The sequence below is a fragment of the Triticum aestivum genome, chromosome 1B (genome assembly GCF_018294505.1).
Source record: "Triticum aestivum cultivar Chinese Spring chromosome 1B, IWGSC CS RefSeq v2.1, whole genome shotgun sequence".
In the NCBI taxonomy this organism is placed as follows: Eukaryota; Viridiplantae; Streptophyta; class Magnoliopsida; order Poales; family Poaceae; genus Triticum; species Triticum aestivum.
In genome coordinates, this window is record NC_057795.1 from 303,384,416 (window position 1) to 303,411,765 (window position 27,350).

Sequence of the window (27,350 nt, forward strand, 5' to 3'; positions counted from 1 at the left end):
GGAATCACCCTCCATAGACCATGACCGATTAACTACACTACATAGATCTCATTGGAAGTGATATATGAGGTATCACTCTTGGCACTTGATAGTAGCTCTGCAGAGTCGTACAGCTAAGGGGGTGTGAGGTGATGTGTCGGGCTCAGGACGTCGATCACGTTGATCGAGTCATCGGTCATAAAGCAGGGGCAACCGTGACAAAGTGAGGGGTCACTGGTGGATCACCAACCAACCTATACTAATCATATAGGATAAGCAGGTAGGTAACAATAGCAGGTTACAAAATCTGGCTATGGATCAGCATAGGAGCAATCAATTATAGTAGTGATATAGGAATGATCAAGGGGGTTTTGCTTGCCTGGAAGCTCTGCAGACAGACTCGGACCCTCGACGGTGAAGTAGTCGATCTCCAGATCAACAGTGGTCTCGGGGTCTAACGAAGAAGGATGGGGAAGAAATAATAAATAACAGGCACACAATGCAACAGAAAGCATGACACGGCCGTATGCCATGTTAGGGGTGACCTAACACGGTGCTAAGTGTTACACATGAAGCAGGAAAATATCCAGGAATAATTTCCCTGCTCCAAGCATTTATCGATCAAATGATCTGGAGGGGCAGGTTCCATGTGTTCAGTGTTAGAGACATGTGACATGTATGTGGATAGCATATCCGGATTCGTCATATTTTTTTGATCATTTTCATCCAAGTTACAATTTATTTTCTATTAATTTTCAAAGTTTTAATCACTTTCTAAATTTTTGGATTTAATTTAATCCAAAATTGTATTAAATATAATACCCAGATGTGTGCTTGAGTGACTAACAGTGGACCTAGTTGACTAGGTCAACTGCCCAGCCAGCTGAGGCTGACTGGTGGGCTTAGATATTGACTCAATAGCTGACTGGGTCAGCCCTATCCATCTAAATAGTACCAAGGCCCCACTTTTCATTGACTATGGGTTTACAGAGGGTTAATTTTAAAACGGGGTTAATTAGAGGTCTGGGCCCGATGTGTCAGTGGGGTTTGGGGTAATTAATGCCCAGGTTAGTGGCCTTATGGCCCGGGCCCACCTGGCAGTGGCCCACGGCGGTGGCGCACCCGCGGCAAGGCTCCGGCGACCATAAACGCGGAGGCGCGACACGGGAGCTTGCCGGATTTTTCTACAGTGGCTCAAATCAGGCGCGGCTAGGTGCTACAATATCCCGTTGCTCACGCGCATCCGGTGGTGGCGGTGGTTGGCGCCGAGGTGGCCGGAGGTGGCATCGGCGATGAGCCCGAGTGGCGGCAAGAGTCAGGCATCAAATAAAATGAGCATAGCGGCTGGGTTTCGACAAGCTAGCGAGATGGAAGGCTCCTACGAGAGGCCACGAGCGCGGTGGCGTGCTCGATTGAGCTGGGGAAGCACGGCAGCAGTGGCACAACAAGCGGCGGCGGGCCTACGGCGGTCATGGTGACAGCAGATGGGGGCAGAGGAACAAGGGGGAAACAAAGGTGAAGGAGGCGACACTCACCGGGGAGCACAAGGGTGGCTCGTTGGCGGCTTAGGAGCTGTAGGCCGACAGGAATCAAGGGAGCTCACTGGCGGAGCAAAGGAAGAAGACGGGGATTCAGAGATCATTGTGGTGGCTACAGGCTCCAATGGATGGCACCAGGCGACGGTGTGGTCGACGAGGAAGCAGATGGGCAAGAAGATGCGGCGCGATGAGGCCAGTGGCTGCGGGATCGGCGCTGCGACAGCGATGGCGGCGCTCGGGAGTGAGGTGGAGAGCGAGCGAGTGGGGGAAAGGCTAGGGTTCACCCTGAGGGGCGCGAGGGCGCGTTATCCGCACGGGGAGACGACGGATGGACAGCGGGTGGCAATCCAGGAGCTGTACGCACGCGCGGCGTCCGTGAGGTCTCAGTGAGCAGGAGGAGAAAGATGACACGGGCAGGCTGGTCTGGCCCGTCGACTGTGGACTAGAGCTCAGTCTGCCCAGCTCTTTTCTCTTTCTCTTTATTTTCATTTCTTTTTGTTTTTCTTTTATGTTTTCTGTTTTGCAATTTCTTCCAATAGAAATTTACTTTTAAAAAATATGAAACTAGGTCCAATATTTATATTGCAAAATTTAAGCACTGCCACAAAAAGTTTGAGAAATATTTGAATCCATTTGAATTTTGTTTAAAATAAAATGATTTAATTTGGGGTTGTTTTGCTACTATTTTGGATGCGAGGGGCATTTTAGGAATTTAGGTGATGCTGTTTTCCTCAACATAATTACTTAGGAGTTATTTGCAAAATTGTCAACTATTTTGTTTGCATTTTTGAAGAAGTAAATTTTTACTTGAAATTTAAATTTGAGTTTGGCTTTGATTTTGGACAAGTGACAATTTGCGTAGTAATTAAGATGACAAGGCCACCATTAGGGGGGATTAATGTAGCTTGACACTGGGGTGTTTCAACAATGGAAAACATAAAGAACCTCCTGGATTTGAGAAAACCCTTAAAAGGATTATTAAAACTAAGGAGGACAATAATTGAAATTATGATTTATGCCTAGCTAGGGGCGTAAAACAATAGCGCTAGTTGGGATGCAACCCAATAGTTATCTTAATATTCTTGTTTATTTTTATGTTTTATTCTGTGTGCACAACTATGCTACTGTTATGATTGTGGTTTCTATGATTTAATTAGTGTTTGTGCCAAGTAAAGCCATTATGATGGTTTGGATGATAGTTGACTTGATTCTGTGAAAAAATAGAAAATTTTGCGCCAAGTAGTGGAATTTTGTAAATTCATAGAAACGTGATTTTGCTCAGACTTTTTTACACCTAACGGATATACAAATTTCCCATGTTGTCCTAATTTTTCAGAATTTTTGGACTTACAGAAGTATGGTCAATGTTCAGATTACTACAGATTGTTCTGTTCTTGACAGATTTTGTTTTCGTCGCATTGTTTGCTTATTTTGATGATTCTATGGATTGTATCAGGGGGTATAAGCCATGGTAAAGTTAGAATATAGTAGGTGTAATGCAATAATAAAATATTAGTGGGCTTGCAATAGTACTTAAAGTAGTGGTTTGCTTTATTATACTAACGGATCTCACGAAGGTTTTGTTAAGGTTTGTGTGATTGAAGTTTTCAAGTTTTGGGTGAGATCATGATGGATGAAGGAATAATGTGTGGCAAGAGCCTAAGCTTGGGGATGCTCGAGCACCCCAAGATAATATCCAAGGACTCTGAAGCAACTAAGCTTGGGGATGCCTTGGAAGGCATCCCCTCTTTCTTCTAGCGACCATCGGTAATTTTACTTGGAGCTATATTTTTATTCATCACATGATATGAGTTTTTCTTGGAGCATCATGTATTATATGAGTCTTTGCTTTGTTTGCTTTTGAGTTTCTCACATTCATCCTTGCTGGATACACCTATTTGAGAGAGCCACATGTTTATCATGATTTGTTAGAATGCTCCAAGTGCTTCACTTAAATTTTTTGAGCTAGGCAGTTGCTCTAGTGCTTCACTTAAATCTTTTTGAGCACGACGGTGATTATATTTTAAAGAAATACATGAACTCTCATGCTTCACTTATATTATTTTGAGAGTTAATAAATTTTAAAGAACTACATGCACTCTAATGCTTCACTTATATTATTTTGAGAGTTGATAAATTTTGAAGAAATACTTGCGCTCTCATGCTTCACTTATATCTTTTTGAGAGTTGATAATAGTAATGGTAATTTGCACAAGATATGAATTTGGTCCCAAAGTGATGAATATTCAAGAGGGATATAATAAAAACTTTCATGAAACATCATTGGATATGATAAGTTTGATTCCTTTCAATAGTTTTGCGATATGGAGATGATAATATGTGAGTCATGTTAGTGAGTAATTGTGGTTTCGTAAGAATATTGGTGTTAATGTTTGTGATTCCCTATGCAGGCACGTAAATTCAATAGCTATGCAATGAAGTTATATCCTACTTATGGTGCATTATTCAGTGTTAGTTATGTCCAATGCATGTTTATGACCATTTTTGTTTTTTGGTTGGTCGCTTCTCAATCTATCTGCTAGCCTTCATTTGTACTCAACAGGAATATTGGTTGTGCATCCAATTCCTTAAACCCAAAGTTGTGCTAAATGAGTCCACCATACCTACCTATATGCTAGTGACAAGTAGCAGTAGACGGACATGCTGCCTTGCTTTAGATTGCGGAATTTCTCACGCATGGACTCAGTAACACTTGTTGGAATGTTGTGAGCTCGAAAATCATGGTAGAAGTTGGTCCAGCTGACCTCAACTCCCTCTAGAGTCCTTGTACTGCTGGCACCAATCAGCTACCTGGTTCTTGAGTTGGAAGGTAGCAAACTTGACATAGTCCTCATGCCTGACATTGCTGCACTCAAGATGCTTGTTGATATTGGTGAGCCAATTGTTGGCATCCATCAGCTCGACAAAGGCATTGAACGTCATGAGCTGGCTACTGAGGAACTGGTTGAGAGTTGCAAATTGAGGTTGATTGTTGAAGTTCCCCTGGCCCTGATTTCCTTGGTTTCCTTGGTTCGCCTGAGCCTTGTATGAGCTGAAGCAACATCTAAGTATTGGCGTTGGTGGCCACCATCACAGCTCCCCATGCCTCCGGAGGTGGAGGTGGGGAGGGTGGGCATTTTTCCTTGCCTTCTTCATCCCGATACAGGTTAGCACAAGTTGCGGGATTCATCTTGGGGATGATGACAACCGTTAGAACCACCATTGAGTAATTGCAAAACAAAATCTAGACATGTGCAATATAGTCTTCAACCTTAGCATCCGAACAAAAAAAATTGTATGAATGCATTCTAAAGGTAAGATGATACATCAGTTGATTGAGAAGCCACTTGGAATCACGATAGGATTAGTAAACAAGGTAACTTCTAGAAACAAACATATGATAGAGATTTCCCAATTTCATATCATGCATCTGTTGGAAAGATATCACAAGTAACTACTTGAATTCCCACCTAGGAACTCCCAAATTTTCGGTTATGCAATCCGGTCCAACGAGTACAGGGAGCAAATATCATCACACAACTCCTAGTAGAATTCTATGCTCCAGATGTACCGTCTCCATCAACACATAACTAAAATCTTGAAAACTCATGTACCTCAGACCTTCGGAAAACAATAGTTATACTAGTCGTGGTAGTACCCCTGAACTCCCTCCCCAGTACAAGGTGGCGTCAGGGTTATCTCACCACAAACAGTATAGAAGCGTTTTCGATGTCGGCATCCTATGGTATTCAGGAACTAAAATGATAGCAAGTGTGACAAGAAAACCTTGGAGCTCAACTCTCCGGGACTTCCCCCAATTGTTAGGAGGCACCAAGACAAAATTCCGTCACACCGATATCCCACCGATTCCAAATACCTGTGTGATCCTCAGAAACTTTTTGAGTGAGAAGGATAGCAGAATCAACACACATATGTCACAATTCCTCACCAGAGCAGCGAAGGGGATAAGGAGTAAAAATAATTCCTACTCTCCGATGTATATATCTTGGACTCAAATTAGTTTTTCTTTCTAGACTCAACACAGCCAAGTTTCAAACAAGCAAAGGCTCCTAACATCGGTATGGCTCTGATACCAACTTGTAATACCCAATATGCGGTCCTATCCCTAAAGAACTCAGAAGTCCCTCTTGGGATAGGTAGAAGCGCATATTGAAGGCATGTCGCAACGTGGATATCATGACAACATACCATGTACTGAATAGATGAGAATACCAAATAAAGACTTACACTCGCCACATGATACAGCATAAATATCTCAATCATTCATATAATCATCCAAATAAGAGCAGGATCCGACTATGGATGAAATCAAACAAAAAGAACTAATCCACCCTGCTAATTGCCCGATCGTCCGACTATGAACCACTACTAATCATCTGGAAATGACACGTACATCCGGGCATGCTCCTAGTCATACTCCCGCTGGAGTTTTGTAGCATCACCTATGTCTGTCTCAAAAGTATCTACCGTTGTTTTTGTAGTAATCTGTGAGCCACCAAAACTCAGCAATCTCATTACCCAAGGTATCAAAACTAGCAAAGCTTAATAGGTATGGAATGGTTAAGTGGTGAGGTTGCAGCAGCACTAAGCATGTTTATATCTGGCTAACTTACGAGTATAAGAATCATATGAGTGTTCTACGTATAATCGTTCGCAAATTAATATAATCAGGAGGTGATCTTGAATACTACTTATGGTTCAATCATAACCCCACCGTGTTCTCTTCCCGAACTTCGTCGAAAAGAGACGATCACGGTTGCTGACACGGTTTGTGTATTTTAATTGAATTTAGTGTCAGGTTCTCTACAAGTGGATATTATAAATTTCCAAGTCTCTCATAATCGCGGGCACGGCTTTTTGAAAGATATAACTCTGCAGGGGTGTCCCAACTTAATCCATCACAAACTATCACAATCAGCGTGGGAAGAGATCAACATCAAGATAGCCCGACGCACCATAGGAATCCCCGGTGCATAAGACATTTCAACAATGGTAAAACGAAACTAGCAACACCTCTCGACGTGCCGACACCCCGATGGGACAAGCTACGACTAAAACCAGACCTCGAATTTCTCCGTGGTGGCCCCGCAGGCTGCCTGTTTGGGACCAACACTCATGAGGAGCACTGGACCGGTTTGTTGATTAAGAATCTACGGGTTAATTACTCCCTATGCATTTAAGTTGTTATTAGGGAAATTTAAAATCAAGTTGGGTCTTGTTGGAAGAGTTTTATTCAAAGTGAACTGTTAAGGGGGGCCCATGAACCCCAAACGTGTTAGGAACATACCACCGGTATGATGAAAACTAAGGCGGCATGAGTGAAACAAAACACCAGGCAAAAGGTCGAGCCTTCCACACACACAGCCAAGTATATATATGCATTAATTAAATAAGAAATGTTGTGATATCTCATAATATCCATGTCCCGACATGGAACAACCTGCACTGCACCTGCAACTAGCTAGCAACGCTATAAGAGGGGCTGAGCAAAGCGGTAACATAGCCGAGTTATGAAGTAAACAACTTTAAGTATTTCTCAAACTACTATCAACAATTCAAAATTAAGGTCGTTTAATGCAATAAAAACTAAGAATAAAATGTTAGGCCAAACTAAAATAAGAGTAGATGGAGAAATTTGAAAATACATATGACCCATGAGGCAATAAAATGAATAACGGGTAAATAAACAATATTATGAAATTCCCTACACTATATGTTCAAGTCCATAAATTTAAACGAAAGAAATCAACTATCCTAATTATAAAACATAGCAAAAACTATTCTAGCCGCGATTGCGCGGGTGCACCCGCTAGTTTCTTTAGAAATGAAAAGTATCAGCCTACTAGGCTCCCACTACGGGAGTGTATACATGCACGTCCCATGGAATTCGATCCCACGACCTCCTCGTTGATTGAACGCTGCACTAACCACCCCATCGGCCTCAAGTGCTTAAATACATCTTGCTCACTCCTTTTCTTCTCATGTCTTTTTTCTTTTTTATTTCGAATGGTTTTGTTTGTTTTTTTCTTTCGCTCATCTGAATGAACTTTTTTAAAAAATGATGAACTTTTTTTTAAAATCATTGAACTTTTAAAAAAAAATCGATGAACTTTTTCAAATTCGGTGAAATTTTTTCTAATTGGATCAACTTTTTTTGAATTCAATGAATTTTTTCCAAAATTGGTGAACTTTTATTGAAATCGATGAGCTATTTTTAAATTTGATGAACTTTCTTCGAACGGCATGAACTTTTTTTTCAAATTCGATGAACTTTTTTCAAATTTGTGAACTATTTTTCAAATTAATGAAACCTTTTCTAAATTTGTGAAATTTTTCAGGATTAATGAAATTTATTTCAAAATTTATGTATTTTTTGCAAAATATATGAAATGCTTCCAATTTTTGTGAATTATTTTTGAAAATCAACGAGTTTCTTCATTTTTTCCTGAACCTTTCCTAATTTGATGATTTTTTGTCAAAATCGATGAAGTTTGTTCAAGTTTGTGAACTCAGTCTGTAAATATGGTGAACTATTTACAAAATTGATGAACCTTTTCAAATTCATTATTATTTTTGAATAAATTCAGAAATCTAAGTGGTACAATACAATAAATAACGCGGCCAGAGTTGTTCTTATAGCATGGGTGCAATTGTCGATCACTACAATGGAATAGCTTTAGTTGCTACACAAGCTCAATGCAGGGCACGAGTTAGAATCCTAGAGTGAGCAACCTTTTTGAAGTGCCTTCTCCGTCGTATAGGAGGGAAACCCCCATTTTACGCATTCTGCGTCGAATTGTTGGGGTACCGCACGACGGGCCGGTCTGTTTAGAAGCGAGGCATGCGTTCCACCAATCTTGATTTTAGGAACTTTTTGGAAGGTTCCAACCGATTTTTTTCCAGTTTTGGAAACCTCCTAGAAGGTACCTGAATAGGTTTTTTTTACCTTTCTATTTCCATTCCCTTTTATTATTTGCTTTTATTTATCTTTTCTTTATCTTTTATTTATCTTTTTTTTCCTTTTACAGTTTCTCTTTTTATTTTATTTCCTTTTTCAAGTTTCTTTTTTTTCAACAACTGTTCAGCAATTCAAAAATTGGTCGCATTTTAAATTTTTGTTCACAAATTCTAACCTTTTTCCCATAAAATGTTCCCATTTTCAAAATTTTGTTAACAAATTTTAAAAGTATTCATGTTTTGAATATTTTTTTTCTTGAATTCTAAAATGCTCTGAAACTTCAAAAAATATTCCCATGCTAGTTTTGTTCAACAATTTGAAAAATTTCATGTTTTGAAAATTTGTTCTCAAATTAAAAAAAGTTCTGCGAATTTCAAAAATGTTCAAATTTTTATTTTTTATTCACAAATCTAAAACATGTTTGGGAATTTGCAATAATGTTACAGCTTTAAAAACGTGTTCGCACATTCAAAAATTGTTCATGTTTACAAATTTTGTTCGCGTATACAAAAAACATTTGTCGACTTTTGAAAACTATTCGAGTTTGGATTAGTTGTTCGTAATTTTAAGAAATGTTCTCGTTTTCAATTTTAGTTCCTGTTTTTCAAAAATTGTTTGTGTTTTTTTACAAAATTGATCGTAATTTCATAAAATGTTCTTGTTTGCAATTTCTTTCCTTTTTGGAAGAAAATATTTTGAGAATCCAAAATAATTTTTGTATTTTCCTGAAATGTTTGAGGTTTTAAAAAATCATTCAAAATATGGAAAACGTTCTCATTTCAGAAAATATTTACTTTTTTCCGAAAGAAACGTTCGATATTTCAAAAGACATTAAATCGATTGCAGCTTATAGTTAATATACAGCTGGCTGCAATTTTTGACACAAATTTCCAAGAATTATAGTGGCTACCGACCTAGTAGTTCCCTAACAGGAGGTGCTCGTTTCGATCCTCTGAGTGTTACTTTAGTTTTTGGTATATTGAGCGAGTGTTAAGTTTTTATCGCCATCATTTGTTTTTTTAGATTTTTGGCGCCCATGAAGCATGAGAGCAAGTTGGCCATAGAAGCTAGCTTAGCTCCCGCAACACTATGAAATCATAGGTTTGAATCCCAGCTCAAGTGTGTTCCTTTTTTCGTGTTTTTACCTCGCGAAAGCCAAATGGGCCGGCCCAGTTGAGCCACGCATGTGCAAAACATCGACTCTTCGACGCAAAGAGCGTCACATAGGAGCTCCCCTTTGGTGCTTAACACGTCGCCCAGAGCTGGCCAAACGGGCCAACCCGGCCCGGCATGGTCTATCTTAATCATGCCTGGCACGACACAGCCTGCCATGGCATGATTATTAGTCGGGCGTGCAATGCCGAACCATGTGTTGCCCCCTCCAGCCCAGGCACACCCCAGGAGCTATGCGGGCTGGTCCAACGGCATGCCAGGCACGCTGGCCTGCTAGCTTGTTATTTGGGCCGATTTCGGCCTATTGGATTGCTATGTATATATATATAAATCTAAAAAAAAGGTAAGCGGGCCATCTGTGCCGGCCCACGTGCCCAGCCTTCAGGCCCAGGCATGGCCCAAGGCGTCCCGCGTGCCTGACACGACTCGATTAGAGCGTGCCGGGCCTAGCCCATCACGTGTCATGCCAGCGTGCTCGCGGGCCGACATGCCAGGCCCAGTCCGTTATGCCAACTTTGACGGAATTCCCTATTCGCCGCTTACTGCGGCAAGTAGTCGCCGCTTCACACAGGGCGCAGCTCACCCCGGGACGGCCAATTTGAGTGGTTTCGCTAGGGATCAAACCGACGACCTCCAGAAGAGTTACACGCCGCGGTAGCCACTACGACTGGCTCGTGGCTGTGTGGGAATAACAATGTTAAACTTAAACAAACTAAAAGCAACGACAAAACCTAAAACCAGTTCGCGGAAATTCCAAAAAACTTTTGTTCCTTCTACTGGTTCTTTCTGGTTTTTCTTCGGTCTTATTCTCTTCTTTTATTTTCTTGTTTTCTATGTTTTTACTTTTTAAATATTTTTTCCTTTTTCTTTTTAAGATTTTCAAAAAGCTCAAATATTGTTCAGAATTTTCAAAAATGTTTTTTTGTCAAAAATTGCTCATATTTTTGAAATATTGTTCACAATTTCCAAAAACGTTCCTGATTTTTTTGTTTGTTTTCTTTCATTTTCCTTTTATTTTTCTTCTCTTTTCTTCAAAAGAAATTCAAAATATTCAAATTTTATTCATATATTTTTAAAATGTTCAGTTAAAAAAAAGGTCTCAAAATTCAGAAATTGTTCTCATTACACAAAAAAGTTCAAAACTTTCGAAATGCAGAAAATGTACCATATTTGATAAAATGTTCATGTTTTCATAAAAAGTTCGCGCTTCCAAATTTGTTCAGGATTTTAAAAATTGTTCTCTATTTAAAAATTTGTTCTCAAGATTCAAAAAAATTGTGCTTTAAAACATTGTTCATGCTTCCAAATTTGTTCGGGATTTTTCAAAATTTGTTCTCAAGATTCAAAAAATGTTTGTGCTTTAAAAAATTGTTCGCGCTTCCAAATTTGTTCTCCATTTCAAAATTTGTCCTCAAGATTCAAAAAAAATTGTGCTTCAAAAAAATTTCGTGCTTCCAAATTTGTTCTCCGTTTCAAAATTTGTTCTCAAGATTCAAAAAAGGTTCATGCTTTAAAGAAATGTCACAAAATCCAAAAATGTTTGGGAAATTCAAATTTTGTTAAATTTGTTTGGTAATCATACGTTCAAAAAGTTGTTCACTACAGTAACTAATTCCGGGTCGACACAACAGTCAAGTCCGGTTGTACCTTGTGCTAAGTTATTTTCGGTGCGGACTGTTCCGATACAAACAATGCTAGTTAGCTGGAGTGGCTAGGAGCATGCTCTTCCAACCTGTTGGTTCGATTCCTCCCAACGCCCCTCCCTCCGCTTTTTCTTTGTTTACCTCTAGTGATACAGCGCGATGGGCCGGCCCAGTTAGGCTACCTCCTGTGCGTGGCGACGCCAGTTTGAAGCAAAGAGCGTCCAATAGGAGCTCCCGGCTTTGACGCCGCCTTGCACAACAACGTATATATGGGCCTAGCCCAAATGACCTCAGGCCAGTAACGCTCGCTCGACTCCCACTCGCTTGGCATCGTTCATATCTTACTACAAGTGGTATGTGTTCTTAGAAAAAAAATTATCCTATTTATTATTATTATTATTATTTAAATCTGGTGAAATCATATATGTTAATGGATTTAGAACAATATGCTCAAAAATTTGAAAAAATATGTCATCGCCTTAAAATATCACAAATGCAAAGATGTTCACGAATTTAAAAAATTATGCATTGTATTGGAAAAAGCTCACAAAATTTGGAAAAATCCAAAAACTGAAAACAAATTGCAAATCAGAAAAAAGTTACCGAATTCTAAAAGTTTGCATATTTAAAAAAATCATGAAAAAAAAGTTAAATTTTAAAAGAACAAGAACATCAAAGAGAAAAATAGGAAAAATCAAAAAATAAACTAGAAAAAAGCTGAAAAGAAACAAAAAAAGCATCCAAAATTTTCTATATGGTTCCTAAAACCAGTGGAAGGACCTACATAGTGCAATCCAATGGACCTACCCAATTTGTTCAAGGACACGTTTAAGGAATGGTCGGCTGCTCCCTAGTGCTCCCGAGCGTCCAGCCCGAAAAGGAAATTTCTGCCCCCTAAATATAAAAGGAAATAATTTGTCCCTTTTAACCTATATAAGAAAATTTGCAATGCATATTAGGGAAAGTACCATGTTTTGTGCAACTGTCTAGCAATCTATGTGCAACTACCTAGCGGTCGATGTATAACTCCCCCCCTACGCGTGGATGTGATGGCACCTCCACCCCAAACTACCCTCTAACAGCGAGATGTGCAACTTTGTCTGTTGCTCAGGCCAACTGCATAGTAGTTGATGTGCAACTTTCCCCCTGCTCGTGGATGTGCAGCTTTCATTGTTTGCTGCCTCCGCCAACTGCCTACCTGCAACATCGGATGTTACCCCAGTGAACTGTCTAGCAGTGATGTGCAACTTTCCTCGTACCCCCTGTGGATGTGTAGTTTTCACTGTTGACACCCGTTCGAACCACCCCTGCTAGTGAGATGTGTACCTTTAGCGCTCTGTCTATATGCAACTTTTCAGTACCTGCATGCATATGCAATTTTAACTATCGAACTATCACTGCGAGTGAGATGGGTAATTTCGCCTGTTGCTCCAGCCAAATGTCCAGTAGAGTATGTGCAACTTAATCTATAGCCCCACCAACTGAAACTACACATCCACAAGTAGGAAGGAAAAGGAATTGCACATCAACTACTAGACAATTAGCCAGAACAACAAACTAAGTTGCACATATTGCTAGTAGGGGAGGTGGGGCTGGGTGTGATAATTGTGAAAAATTACACATCCATGAGTTGGGAAGGGGGTTGCACATCGATTACTAGGTAGTTGGATGTGGTAGTAGTCTAGTTGTACATCACTAAAAATAGTTGTCATGGTTGTTAGGTTGTAACCTCATAGAAGTTGGATCATGCAGCTCTATTTGTTTTGAGAAAAGTTGCACCATATAGTACTACAATTACACCATGTAGTAATAACATTGCATTATATAGCACCAAAATTGGCATCAGAAAAAATCATCAAAACATGCCCATGCGGGATCTAGTTTCAAAAAATTCGCTGTGAGGATTCAAATGGTGAAACGAATTTGAAATTTGACACGCACTTTGAAAGATATGACTTGTTAAAAATTTAAAACCCCAAAATAAATGCGCATGTACTTTTTGTAAGTGAAGTGATTAGTGTAAACGCATTTAATGCCAACATCCAAGACGCTAGAGACAAAAAATCAAATGTGAGTGTGTGAGAGTCCCCTTGTTTCCTCTAAAAAGTGTGTACACAATTTTTAAAACTGAGGTAACGACTTCAAGGTGCATTACCACAAACATATTGGTAGCGTGCCGTGAGCAAAGTTTGTTATCGTCCCTACACCTTTGTATTAACGGAACAAACATGTTAAGATCTAGGAGATTGTCGAAGAAATGGTTGAAATTCGTTGATATAGGCAAGGACACGCCGACTGTTGCAACCTGCATAGAAATTATCGTCTTGGATAAGAAATCGTCAGAGAAAGCCTATATAACAACCCATGCATGTGCCATACGGAGTCGGTGGACACAAATCTCACACGCTCTCCGACAAAGCTAAGTTTTCCTTGTTGGAGCGGAATGACCAAAACACACAGCCACAATTTTCACTCTGCATGACAACAACACCAGAAAAACCTTAGAAGAAAAAGCCATATGGGAAAACAAAATCTTAAATACACCATCCTTCACACTACTAGAACAAGGGCGAGGCAGAATAACTCTATTCTGCGCCAACGGCGCCGCCATCATCTCACGACAAAATAGGGTTTCCCCCGCTTTGTATTACAAAGCAACCATCACCGATGCAACCAACGATAGGTGTTGGTGCGGAAGCAGCACAAGCACGCCCAAAAAAACGAAAGAGAAAGTACAAAAGAAACATATGCCGACAACGGCGGACCAACAAAAATGAATAAGCCTCGCGACCACTGCGCCCATCGGGGATCTTTCACCAAGCTCCTGGACTCCGAAGCGTCGGTACCAATCAACACCTCCAAGAAGGGATGCGACGATGACGACGCTGCTGCCAAGGGTTTCCCCCAGTACACGATGAGGAGACACGAAGGGTAGCCCCCAACGCCCTCCAGGAAGGTCCGGCAGCACCCACAGGCGCCACCGCATCGGTGTTGGCTAGGCCGACAGGGATTTCTCCAGATCCCAACCTTCACCTTGGGCGCTCCGGAGCACGCCACCAAATAGACCACCACCCTACACCAACACGGGCTTGAAGCTTCCCACGCTGCCTCACCATGGCACAGCAAAGGGGGCCTGCATAATGAAGAAGAGGAGCTGGGACTACGAACGGCAGCACCGGCGGCCCGCGGGAGGGCCCAACCTCCACCGTCATCAATGGTAATCGATCGGACATGACAGCAGGAGCATACTAGGCCCGTGGGCCCACAAGCTCGGCCGGGCCCTCAAATGCCCGCAAAGCTCCCGTTGTCGCGCTGGAGAAGGCATGCCATCGGCGTTGCCATCCCCTGTCCAAGCTGCTCCTCCTCCTCACCACGCAGAAGACGTCGAGACCGCGCCAGTGGCCGGCCCGCTAGGACCCAGCGCGCTGCCGGCCATCCCACGCCACCCCGCTGCCAAGGAGTAGCACCACCACCACGCCGCTGCTGGGTCACCGTGGCATCCCAAGTCGAGCAGCATCGCCGCCGTCCCCTACCCCGGGAACGGTATACGCATGCGCGGGGACAGGAGGTTCCACCGCCGCCGACACCACCCGGGCCAGCTCCGAGGGCGCCCGTCGCCAACAGCCGGGGAAGGGGGAGGAGGACGACCAAGAGGGAGGGACGCGCGCCGCCCCGGCCACCTCCGGGAGGTGGCGCAAGGGAGGAACCAGGAGGAGGAGAGGTGGGCAGGGCCGGACGCGCGCGATCGGCAGCCGGTGGTGGCAGGAGGGTGCTAGGGCGGCCGACAGCGACGGGAGGAGGTCAGGGGAGGAACCCTAGCGGGAGGTGGAAAACTTCAGAGGGTCGTAGGGTCCACGCAATCATCTCACCACCATCGATCAGAGGTGGAACACAAATTTATTCCTAACCCTATCATCATCAGACCAAAGCTCGGAGACCCCGCCGCTTTGGTTGTTTTCTGAACCTTGACCGTAGAACAATCGTTCTACGATATCTTCATTAATAAAGGTACAACAAAGTTACAAAACTACAAATAAAATCATGCAAGAGGCTATAAGCACCTCGGCCTATACCAGTTCTGGGAATCATAAGTGTAATCATTACAAGAATTGTTCGGACCAGGCTTTGATCTTATCTGCTTTTCCTTCTTTCACCCTGAGTTGAACAACCCATAGCCCTTCTTTCAGGTATAATTTCCATGTACCTAGATGAGGAGGTGCTGATCTGAAGATTTTATCATTTCTTACTAACCAAATGCTCCAACAGCTCATGATGATGATGTCCAGTGCAAAGTCTTTTGGTAAATGATTGGCAATGAGAAGGAATTCAACAAATGTTGATATGCCTCTAGTCCTTCTTGGGGAGATGATATCCCAGCATGAGAGCACAAAAGGGCAGTTCCAGAACAGGTGGAGCAGTGTTTCTTCCACAGCATCAGAGCATAAAGTGCAGTGGTAATCCGGGAGATGCATACTCCTTCTGTGCATCATGTTTTTGGTGTTGAGTCTATCATGTAACAAAAGCCAGCAGAAAATCTTGTGTCTGAGTCTGTAGGACGTACCCCAGAGGTTTTTGAAGATTACATGAGCTATGTTGGTTCCCATGATGCGCTTATACATTTTCATGGAAGAAGTATTGCCTGGAGGGCCAATGATATTTCTAGATGTCATTATTGCCAGATTTTTCTCTGTTGGTAATCATATCTTGCACCATGTTAAATTGCTGGAAAGCTTGTTGTGAAAGGGGTCTCTGAAATTGTATGCTGAAATCATCCTGGTTCATAATACTCCTCAGAGTCATCTCCTTGTTGATGAAAAGTGAGAAAAGTTCTGGATATTTTGTCTGCAGTGGTTGTCCAGCCCAATTATCTGACCAAAAGATGGTTGTGTCTCCTTTTCCAGCTTGACAAATAGAATGGTTCTTGTACAATGGTAGTAGTTTAAGTAAGACTGTCCACCAGAAAGAGCCAACCATTTAATCTCCTAGTAGAGCATCTTGATAGTAGGTTTCCCAGATGGTGTGGACCCATGGAGTGTCTGTTAATGAGGAACTTGTGGAGAAATTTCATTAAAAGAGCCTTGTTGTGAACTGTGATATCCAATATACCTAATCCTCCCTGAGATTTGGGTCTGAAGCCTGTGTCCCATGCTATCAAGGTTGTACCAGTTTCTTGGGTGCCATATTTCCTCCAAAAACAGTTTCTCAAGTAGCCACCAATCTGGTTTACCACAAATTTGGGTAACACCAGTGAGCACATGAAATAAATAGGCATGCTGGAGAAGACTGATTTGATCAAAGTAAATTTGTCTTTAGTGGATAGTAAGGTGAAGCAGCTTCACAGACTACTTTCAATTCTCTTCATCATGGGCACAAAGTACACAATTTTAGGCTTGTTGATGCACATTGCAAGACCTAGATATGTCAGAGTACCAATTTTGCATCCAAGGATGGCAGAGAGAGCATTCATCTTATCAGGAGGAGTGTTGATGGAAATCATGGTGGATTTAGCATAGTTAACCTTGAGTCCAGTATAGGCAGCATTTTGCAGAAGTAAATTCTTAATATGGTTCAACTGATTAAGATCAGCATTAGCCACAAGGATTGTATCATCAGCATACTGAATGATGGGGTAATCTAGGCAAGATGTATGAAGGATAGGGGAGATGATCATGGAGTGTTGCATGCCCTCATTGAACATGGTTTGAAGAAGATCTGCTGCCAGAACAAAAATGAGGGGTGAAAGTGGATCTCCTTGTTTGACCCCTTTCTTGCAGAGAAATTGTTTCCCTGGAATGCCATTGAGAAGAATTGAGGATAAACCAGTGCTATAAATCATTTTGATCCAATTAATCCACCTGGCATCAAAACCCTTAGCTTGCAGAATCTCAATTGTTGTACCATGGTTGATCATGTCAAAAACTTTTTCAAAATCTAATTTGAGCAGAATAATCTCATTCCTGGATTGATGGCATTGATGGATATATTCATAATACCAAGCTAGACAATCCTGGATACATCTGTTATTGAGGAAGCCATATTGATTTCTATGGACCAGTTTCAGTATCACTTTCTACAGCCTATTTGCTAGAAGTTTAGTGATGATTTTGAGAGTACAGTTGAGCAGGGATATGGGTCTAAAATCAGCAGGAGTGGATGCTGAGTATTTTTTGGGGATCAAGGTGATGAAGGATTAGTTGGTGCTTTGAAGGTTCACTTTTCCATAGTAAAAATCTTCAATCAATCTGTAGAAATCAGGGGCAATGGTAGGCCAGCAAGCTTTCAAGAATGTGGCATTAAATCCATCAGGTCAAGGTGACTTATCTGCAGACATGTTGTGAACCACTTGATCTATCTCTGTTTTGGTAAATGGTACCTCAAGCTCCTCCAGGTTTTCCTCTGATGAGAGTAGATGTTGTAGCAGTAAAGGGTTTTGAGTGTGGACAGTTGACCCCAGTCTCTCTTTGAAAGCCCTATAAAGTATAGCTGCCTTTGCTTGGTGGTTGTGGTGCTCAAGATCATTTTCATCTCTTAACATAGAAATAAAATTGTTCCTGTGTTTGATAGTGTTGGGGAACGTAGTAATTTCAAAACTTTTCCTACACACACGCAAGATCATGGTGATGGCATAGCAACGAGAGGGGAGAGTGTTGTCTACGTACCCTCGTAGACCGTTAAGCGGAAGCGTTATGACAACGCGGTTGATGTAGTCGTACGTCTTCACGATTCGACCGATCCAAGCACCGAACATACGACACCTCCGTGTTCAGCACACGTCCAGCTCGATGACGTCCCCCGGGCTCCAATCCAGCGAAGCGTCGGGGATGAGTTCCCTCAGCACGACGGCGTGGTGACGATGATGATGTTCTATCGGCGCAGGGCTTCGCCTAAACTCCGCGACGATATGACCGAGGTGGAATATGGTGGAGGGGGGCACCGCACACGGCTAAGGAACGATCCGTAGATCAACTTGTGTCATGGGGTGCCCCCCTGCCCCCGTATATAAAGGAGCAAGGGGAGGAGGGCCGGCCAAGGAGGAGGAGGCGCGCCCAAGGGGGGCAATCCTACTCCAAGTAGGATTCCCCCCTCTTTCCAAGTCCTACTAGGAGAAGGGAAGGAAGGGGAGGAGAAGGAGAAGGAAGGAGAGGGAGGTGAAGAAGGAAAGGGGGGCCGGCCCCCTAGTCCAATTCGGTTTGGGCTAGGGGGGCCGCGCGCCCTACCTCCTCTCTTCCACCACTTGGGCCATGAGGCCCATTGCTTCTTCCTCGTATTCCCGTAACTCCCCGGTACCCCCGAAAATACCCGAATCACTCGGAACCTTTCCGAACTCCGAATATAGTCGTCCAATATATCGATCTTTACGTCTCGACCATTTCAAGACTCCTCATCATGTCCCCGATCTTATCCGGGACTCCGAACTCCTTAGGTACATCAAAACTCATAAACTCATAATAAAACTGTCATCGAAACCTTAAGCGTGCGGACCCTACGGGTTCGAGAACTATGTAGACATGACCTAGAACTATTCTCGGTCAATAACCAATAGCGGAACCTGGATGCTCATATTGGCTCCTACATATTCTACGAAGATCTTTATCGGTCAAACCGCATAACAACATACGTTGTTCCCTTTGTCATCGGTATGTTACTTGCCCGAGATTCAATCATCGGTATCCAATACCTAGTTCAATCTCGTTACCGAAGTCTCTTTACTTGTTCCGTAATACATCATTTCATAAGTAACTCATTAGTTACAATGCTTGCAAGGCTTAGGTGATGAGTATTACCGAGAAGGCCCAGAGATACCTCTCCGACAATCGGAGTGACAAAACCTAATCTCGAATTATGCCAACTCAACATGTACCTTTGGAGACACCTGTAGAGCACCTTTATAATCACGCAATTACGTTGTGACGTTTGGTAGCACACAAAGTGTTCCTCTGGTAAACAGGAGTTGCACAATCTCATAGTTGCAGGAACTTTGTATAAGTCATGAAGAAAGCAATAGCAACATACTAAACGATCAAGTGCTAGGCTAACAGAATGGGTCATGTCAATCACATCATTCTCCTAATGATGTGATCCCGTTAATCAAATGACAACTCTTTTGTCTATGGTTAGGAAACATAACCATCTTTGATAAACGAGCTAGTCAAGTAGAGGCATACTAGTGACACTATGTTTGTCTATGTATTCACACATGTATTATGTTTCCGGTTAATACAATTCTAGCATGAATAATAAACATTTATCATGAAATAAGGAAATAAATAATAACTTTATTATTGCCTCTGGGGCATATTTCCTTCAGATAGTGGCCTTAGTTTGAAAATATTTTGTGTTGGCTTCACCTACCTTAATTTTCCTGATGGTAGCCCTCTGTTTCCAGTATAATCTCTGGTGCTTCAGAATGTTCTCAAGACGAGCTTTCAGAATTCTTCTTCCATTAGCTTCTATAGTGGTAAGGTCTCTGGCCTCTTCAATATAGCCAAAGCATAGAATCAAGAAGTTGGTGTTTTCAATAATATTCTTGAGGTCTGAGATATCCCTAGCACAATTCTTAAGTCCCTTTCTCAATCTTTTGAACTTTGTAGCAATAATTTTGGCACTATCTCCTTCTGTCACATCTTGTGTCCAAAGGTTTTTTGGCACTATCTCCTTCCTTCGCTTGTCAGAGCAGTGAAGGAAGGGAGAGGGAGTGCTCAATCTCCCTGTGGAAGAGGGTAGTTAATCGGCTGCCACTCATGTCACTGGAGAGGGGAAGAAAATGATTCACGGTGTGTGTAGGTAGATCCGTTGACTTGCTCTCAGATTGTAGCGTAACTGAGAGCATATGAGCAGCTTGCCTTGATGTTTCTCTCCCCTCCATTCCATGCACGTGAATCCAAGTGTGTGCCTGGGCTTCATCCATGTGAATATGAGATGTTGTAGCAACAAAGTGTTTTTTTCCTTTCACTCAAGGCTAAGCTAGCAATCCACGCTCCTTTTCCAGCATATATAAAACTGTTGACTGTTTCGAGCAATCAAATTATGATCCTGCTATCTACAGGGAGATCAGGACAACCGATGGTGGATTATGCTCCAAGAGTCCAAGCATCTACATGAAAGACAAAATGTCACATGCACGCATGCTTATGCTAGCCCAACATGTAGCTGCTTGCTATGTCGCGACAATGGCGGCATGGTGATACGCCGGGATCATGCATGTGGTCATGTCGCTCCGGTAAGCTACCTTTTATTCCTGGCAGAAGAGTCGTCAAATCTATTGATTACAAAGGAGTATTATAAGAACACTTCAAAGGAGAAATACCTCATAATAGCGTGCCAGAAAAGAAAGAAAAGATTGCTCGATTTATTAAGGTAAACCAGATGAGAACCTAAATAATGCCTAGCTAGACTAGGTCTAAAATACCACAACACATACAAAACATGAGAAGGCCAACACCCCACAACACACCTGAGCACTTGGCTGTGTTCGCCGCCACCAGAGTACATACCAAAAATAGTCGTATTATTCTGGACTGCCACAAGCATATTCATGAACCTTAAAGACACCAAAGAGGAACATTATGTCCAATATAGCGAGCATATGCCGCTTTGATCCCCCAAGGTTAGTTGATAGGGCTCGCCTGACGGTCCTTGTATGTGGAGGGTGCTTCAGCCACTCCATGGAGATGCGACACTAGCTACTGCTGACTGCCTCCCCGAGCCATGAATCCCTCTAATCAACTCCAACTCCAAAACAATGCCCCATATTGGTGTAATTCCCCTGCTTATTTTCTAAATCTACCGAGCCTTATGAGTACTAGGGTCACCCCTTATCCTAGCAGAATAGTACCAAAAGAAAACACGGTGCCAAGCAAAGCCAATAACAGCGCCATCATCCGATACGGAGATTGGATCAAGCATTTTAACCATGGAATATTGGGAAAGGGAGCGGTGAATGCAACTTAGATGCCTCCAACAAGGGAACAATGATAGTAGGCATCACCAATGACGACTCCGAACGCATCCAAATTATAACTTTTGTTGGCAGCCTCACTCCTCAAACTCATGACCCCGGCTAATCCATCCGGCCTACAACCTCCACATCGAGCAAGCACCATGCCAGATGTCGCCCTTGTGCAACCTAGCCACAACGAAGCAAGGACCCCCTTCCATAGGCCCGTAGAAACCCATATCAGGCCTTACCTCCTGTGGATCTCAAGTCTCCGCCAAACCCAGAGCCTCTCCTGCACCTCCGTTTCCAGCTCCTCGCTGGATCCGATCGATGGCATGTCAACTGACCCATATCCCACCACACTGCCGCAATCATCATGGGCCCAAGCAAGCAAGGGTCGGCACCTCGCTGACTCATATTCTTACCACCATGCCACTCACCCTCTTCTCGCTCCCGAGTGAGCTTGCATCACAACTCTTGTTCCTGGTGGAAGGCATCGTCCTCCTCCGGCCGCCACTCTCTGGCTCTCCTGCCATATAGATCCCCATCCTGCTCCCACTCCATTAGGACCTACTGGAACAAGATATTCGGCGAGACATTGCGGTGGGAGATGGCTCATCATTGATACAAGGCTAATTATATCCGCATTTCTTACTTTTACCCTTGAAATTCTGACACAATATTTGCGTTAGTACTCCATTTTGGGGGTGGAGGTGGGGATAAACTATTATAACTAAATGATACCCCGCACATTGTTGCGGGAATATTTTGCAACATATCTCAATGTGATTCATTGTATGAAACATATATAAAAGGATAAAACTGAAACTACATATAATTTATTATATTTGATCACTATATAGTTGTAAAATCTTTATTAAATATAAATAGAATAATATAATATAAATTCGCATGTTGAGATAGGTCTTTTTTCATGCATGTTTCATGATGAAGTGGCATGTTTGCACGTTGCGAGACATATGGTAGTGAGTGTGGGCCTTTTTCTCGTGCATGTTATCCGATGATGTGGCATGCTTGCATGTTGAGACAAATAGTTAGTGGGGGCTAGCTATTTAGATATAGAAGATTTGAGGGCGCCATAACATAATGTAGGTAGAACCTGTTTGATCCATAAGATTTTAGAATGCAGAAACACAAAAAACGCATAAACCCTGTAGTATTTCGGTTTGTTTGGTTACATCACAAAAATAGAGGTTAATCATCTTAAGAAAGACGCATTCAAAACCATGTCTACGAGGTTTGAATTGACGCTAAATTTTCTACAAAATAAAATACAAAGAAACCATTTGGAAAAAGCCTATGATTTTTAATCCTATGAATTAAACAACCAATAGAGAGAAAAAACCAAAGATTTTAATACTCCAAAATTCGTATAAAAGATCCACTAAATCAGAGCCTAAAGAGAAGGATGAAAACACCAAAATAAATTGAAGTGATATGACATGATAGATGTGAATTGAAATTTGAAAGAATTATTTATCAAATGCATGCTTCGGTTAATTCATCCAAAAGTCCAAACTATTGAAGAGGTAGTACATTAGACTCCAACACTTCTCCTCATGTTTATGCTCCTCTGGAACCGCCCCCCCTCCCGTAGTAGAAAAAACACGAAAAAATGCCCCTTTGGAGCTCTGGCATGGATAGTGGAAGCTGGGGTCTGTGTAGACAGTAGATTGACATGGGCTCTATGTAAACAACATTACTTTTTCACGTAATTCTGCAATATTCATGTTTATCTAGTCACCTGACGGGTCGCTTGTCACGCCCAATATGCGACCCTATCCAAAAGGAACTCGAAGGTCCCACCAAGGATAGACCCGCATATTGAAACGCTTTTGCAAGGTGGATATTTCAATACATCATACATAAGAGCAACCATCCGACTACGGATGAAACACAAACAGAAACTCAAACGACATCCACCTTGCAAAAGCGTCTTCAAGATGCGCTTCTATCCTTGGTGGGACCTTTGAGTTCCTTTAGGATAGGGTCGCATCTTGGGCGTGACATCGCTCTTGGGCGTTTCGTGAGGCCTCCTCGCCGCTGCCCAAACCTCCACACCTCAACCGCACAAACCTCCACACCACCGCCAAAGGAGGTCGTCCAACGGTGGACGATGGCAGTCAGGCACAGCTGTCCTGTTCTCACCTCAGCCCCATCCCTCCCATGGCCATCCCTCCTGAAGCCAAGGTCTTGTGACTGATCTGTCCATCCCACCCCCTCAACTCCGTCAAGATCCATTCGCGGTGTCTCTAGTTGTGTTGCATGCCCTCAATGTGCCTTGGCACTCTACGGCGACCGTCCTATGGGCTGGTGGGGCTTCGAGTTGGTTGCAATTTGGTTCCTGCACCAATGGCTCTCTACGGTTCATGGTGCTGCTGGGGCGCCGTCACGCCGGGTGTTGCCTTGGAGCCTATTGGCATTGTCATGCTCTGCTCCAGACTTTGGAGTTTTGTCTCCAACTTCCCCAACTGTAGGGTTGTTGATCTCCATCGACAACCCTTGCCTGCTACACCTCTACCAGATGGGTGGCCCGAGTGAAGGAAATATGCCCTAGAGGCAATAATAAAGTTATTATTTATTTCCTCATATCATGATAAATGTTTATTATTCATGCTAGAATTGTATTAACCGGAAACATGATACATGTGTGAATACATAGACAAACATATAGTCACTAGTATGCCTCTACTTGACTAGCTCATTAATCAAAGATGGTTATGTTTCCTAACCATAGACATGTGTTGTCATTTGATTAATGGGATCACATCATTAGGAGAATGATGTGATTGACATGACCCATCCTGTTAGCTTAGCACATGATCGTTTAGTATTCTGCTATTGCTTTCTTCATGACTTATACATGTTCCTGTAACTATGAGAATTATGCAACTCCCGTTTACCGGAGGAACACTTTGGGTACTACCAAACGTCACAACGTAACTGGGTGATTATAAAGGAGTACTACAGGTGTCTCCGAAGGTACATGTTGAGTTGGCGTAATTCGAGATTAGGTTTTGTCACCCCGATTGTGGGAGAGGTATCTCTGGGCCCTCTCTGTAATACTCATCACTTAAGCCTTGCAAGCATTATAACTAATGAGTTAGTTATGAGATGACGTATTACAGAACGAGTAAAGAGACTTGCCGGTAACGAGATTGAACTAGGTATTGGATACCGACGATCAAATCTCGGGCAAGTAACATACCGATGACAAAGGGAACAACATATGTTGTTATGCGGTTTGACCGATAAAGATCTTCGTAGAATATGTAGGAACCAATATGGGCATCCAGGTCCCGCTATTGGTTATTGACCGAGAATGGTTTTGGGTCATGTCTACATAGTTCTCGAACCCGTAGGGTCCGCACGCTTAACGTTTCGATGACAGTTTTATTATGAGTTTATAAGTTTTGATGTACCGAAGTTTGTTCGGAGTCCCGGATGTGATCACGGACATGACGAGGAGTCTCGGAATGGTCGAGACATAAAGATTGATATATTGGAAGCCTATGTTTGGACATCAGAATGGTTCCGGGTGAAATCGGCATTTTACCGGAGTACCGGGAGGTTACCGGAACCCCCCGGGGGGTTAATGGGCCTACATGGGCCACGAGGGAGAAGAGGGAAGGAGCCAGGAGGGGGCCGCGCGCCCCTCCCCCTCCTAGTCCGAATAGGACAAGGGAAGGGGCGGCGCCCCCCCTTTCCTTCCCCTCTTCCTCCTCTTTCCCCCCTTCTCCTACTCCTACTTGGAAAGAGGGAGTCCTACTCCCGATGGGAGTAGGACTCCCCCCTTGGCGCGCCCTCTAGGCCGGCCGCCTCCTCCCCCTGGATACTTTATATACGGGGGCGGGGGGCACCCCAAAGACACACAAGTTGATCTACGGATCGTTCCTTAGCCGTCTGCGGTGCCCCCTTCCACTATATTCCACCTCGGTCATATCGTCGCGGAGTTTAGGCGAAGCCCTGCGCCGGTAGAACATCATCATCGTCACCACGCCGTCGTGCTGACGGAATTCATCTCCGGAGCCTTTGCTGGATCGGAGGGCCGGAGATCGTCATCGAGCTGAACGTGTGCTGAACTCGGAGGCCCCGTACGTTCGATGCTTGGATCGGTCGGATCGTGAAGACGTACGACTACATCAACCGCGTTGTGCTAACGCTTCCGCTTACGGTCTACGAGGGTACGTGGACGAATACTCTCCCCTCTCGTTGCTATATCATCACCATGATCTTGCGTGTGCGTAGGAAATTTTTTGAAATTACTACGTTCCCCAACAATGGTATCAGAGCCTATGTTTTATGCGTTGATGTTATATGCACGAGTAGAACACAAGTGAGTTGTGGGCGATACAAGTCATACTGCTTACCAGCATGTCATACTTTGGTTCGGCAGTATTGTGAGATGAAGCGGCCCGGACCGACATTACGCGTACGCTTACGCGAGACTGGTTTCACCGTTACGAGCACTCGTGCTTAAAGGTGACTGGCAGGTGTCTGTCTCTCTCACTTTAGCTGAATCGAGTGTGGCTACGCTCGGTCCTTGCGAAGGTTAAAACAGCACCAACTTGACGAACTATCGTTGTGGTTTTTGATGCGTAGGTAAGAACGGTTCTTGCTAAGCCCGTAGCAGCCACGTAAAATTTGCAACAACAAAGTAGAGGACGTCTAACTTGTTTTTGCAGGGCATGTTGTGATGTGATATGGTCAAGACGTGATGCTATATTTTATTGTATGAGATGATCATGTTTTGTAACGGAAGTTATCGGCAACTGGCAGGAGCCATATGGTTGTCGCTTTATTGTATGAAATGCAAACGCCCTGTAATTGCTTTACTTTATCACTAAGCGGTAGCGATAGTCGTAGAAGCAACAGATGGCGTAACGACAACGATGCTACGATGGAGATCAAGGTGTCGCGCCGGTGACGATGGTGATCATGACGGTGCTTCGAAGATGGAGATCACAAGCACAAGATGATGATGGCCATATCATATCACTTATATTGATTGCATGTGATGTTTATCCTTTATGCATCTTATCTTGCTTTGATTGACGGTAGCATTTTAAGATGATCTCTCACTAATTATCAAGAAGTGTTCTCCCTGAGTATGCACCGTTGCGAAAGTTCTTCGTGCTGAGACACCACGTGATGATCGGGTGTGATAGGCTCTACGTTCAAATACAACGGGTGCAAAACAGTTGCACACGCGGAATACTCAGGTTATACTTGACGAGCCTAGCATATACAGATATGGCCTCGGAACACGGAGACCGAAAGGTCGAGCGTGAATCATATAGTAGATATGATCAACATAGCGATGTTCACCATTGAAACTACTCCATCTCACGTGATGATCGGACATGGTTTGGTTGATTTGGATCACGTGATCACTTAGATGACTAGAGAGATGTCTGTCTAAGTGGGAGTTCTTAAGTAATATGATTAATTGAACTTAAATTTATCATGAACTTAGTACCTGATAGTATCTTGCTTGTCTATGTTTGTTTGTAGATAGATGGCTCGTGTTGTTGTTCCGTTGAATTTTAATGCGTTCCTTGAGAAAGCAAAGTTGAAAGATGATGGTAGCAATTACACGGAACTGGGTCCGTAACCTGAGGATTATCCTCATTGCTGCACAGAAAAGTTACGTCCTGGAAGCACCGCTGGGTGCCAGGCCTGCTGCTGATGCAACTGATGACGTTAAGAACGTCTGGCAGAGCAAAGCTGATGACTACTCTATAGTTCAGTGTGCCATGCTTTACGGCTTAGAACCGGGCCTTCAACGACGTTTTGAACGTCATGGAGCATATGAGATGTTCCAAGAGTTGAAGTTAATATTTCAAGCAAATGCCCGGATTGAGAGATATGAAGTCTCCAATAAGTTCTATAGCTGCAAGATGGAGGAGAATAGTTCTGTCAGTGAACACATACTCAAAATGTCTGGGTATAATAATCACTTGATTCAACTGAGAGTTAATCTTCCTGATGATAGTGTCATTGACAGAATTCTCCAATCACTGCCACCAAGCTACAAGAGCTTTGTGATGAACTGTAATATGCAAGGGATGAACAAGACT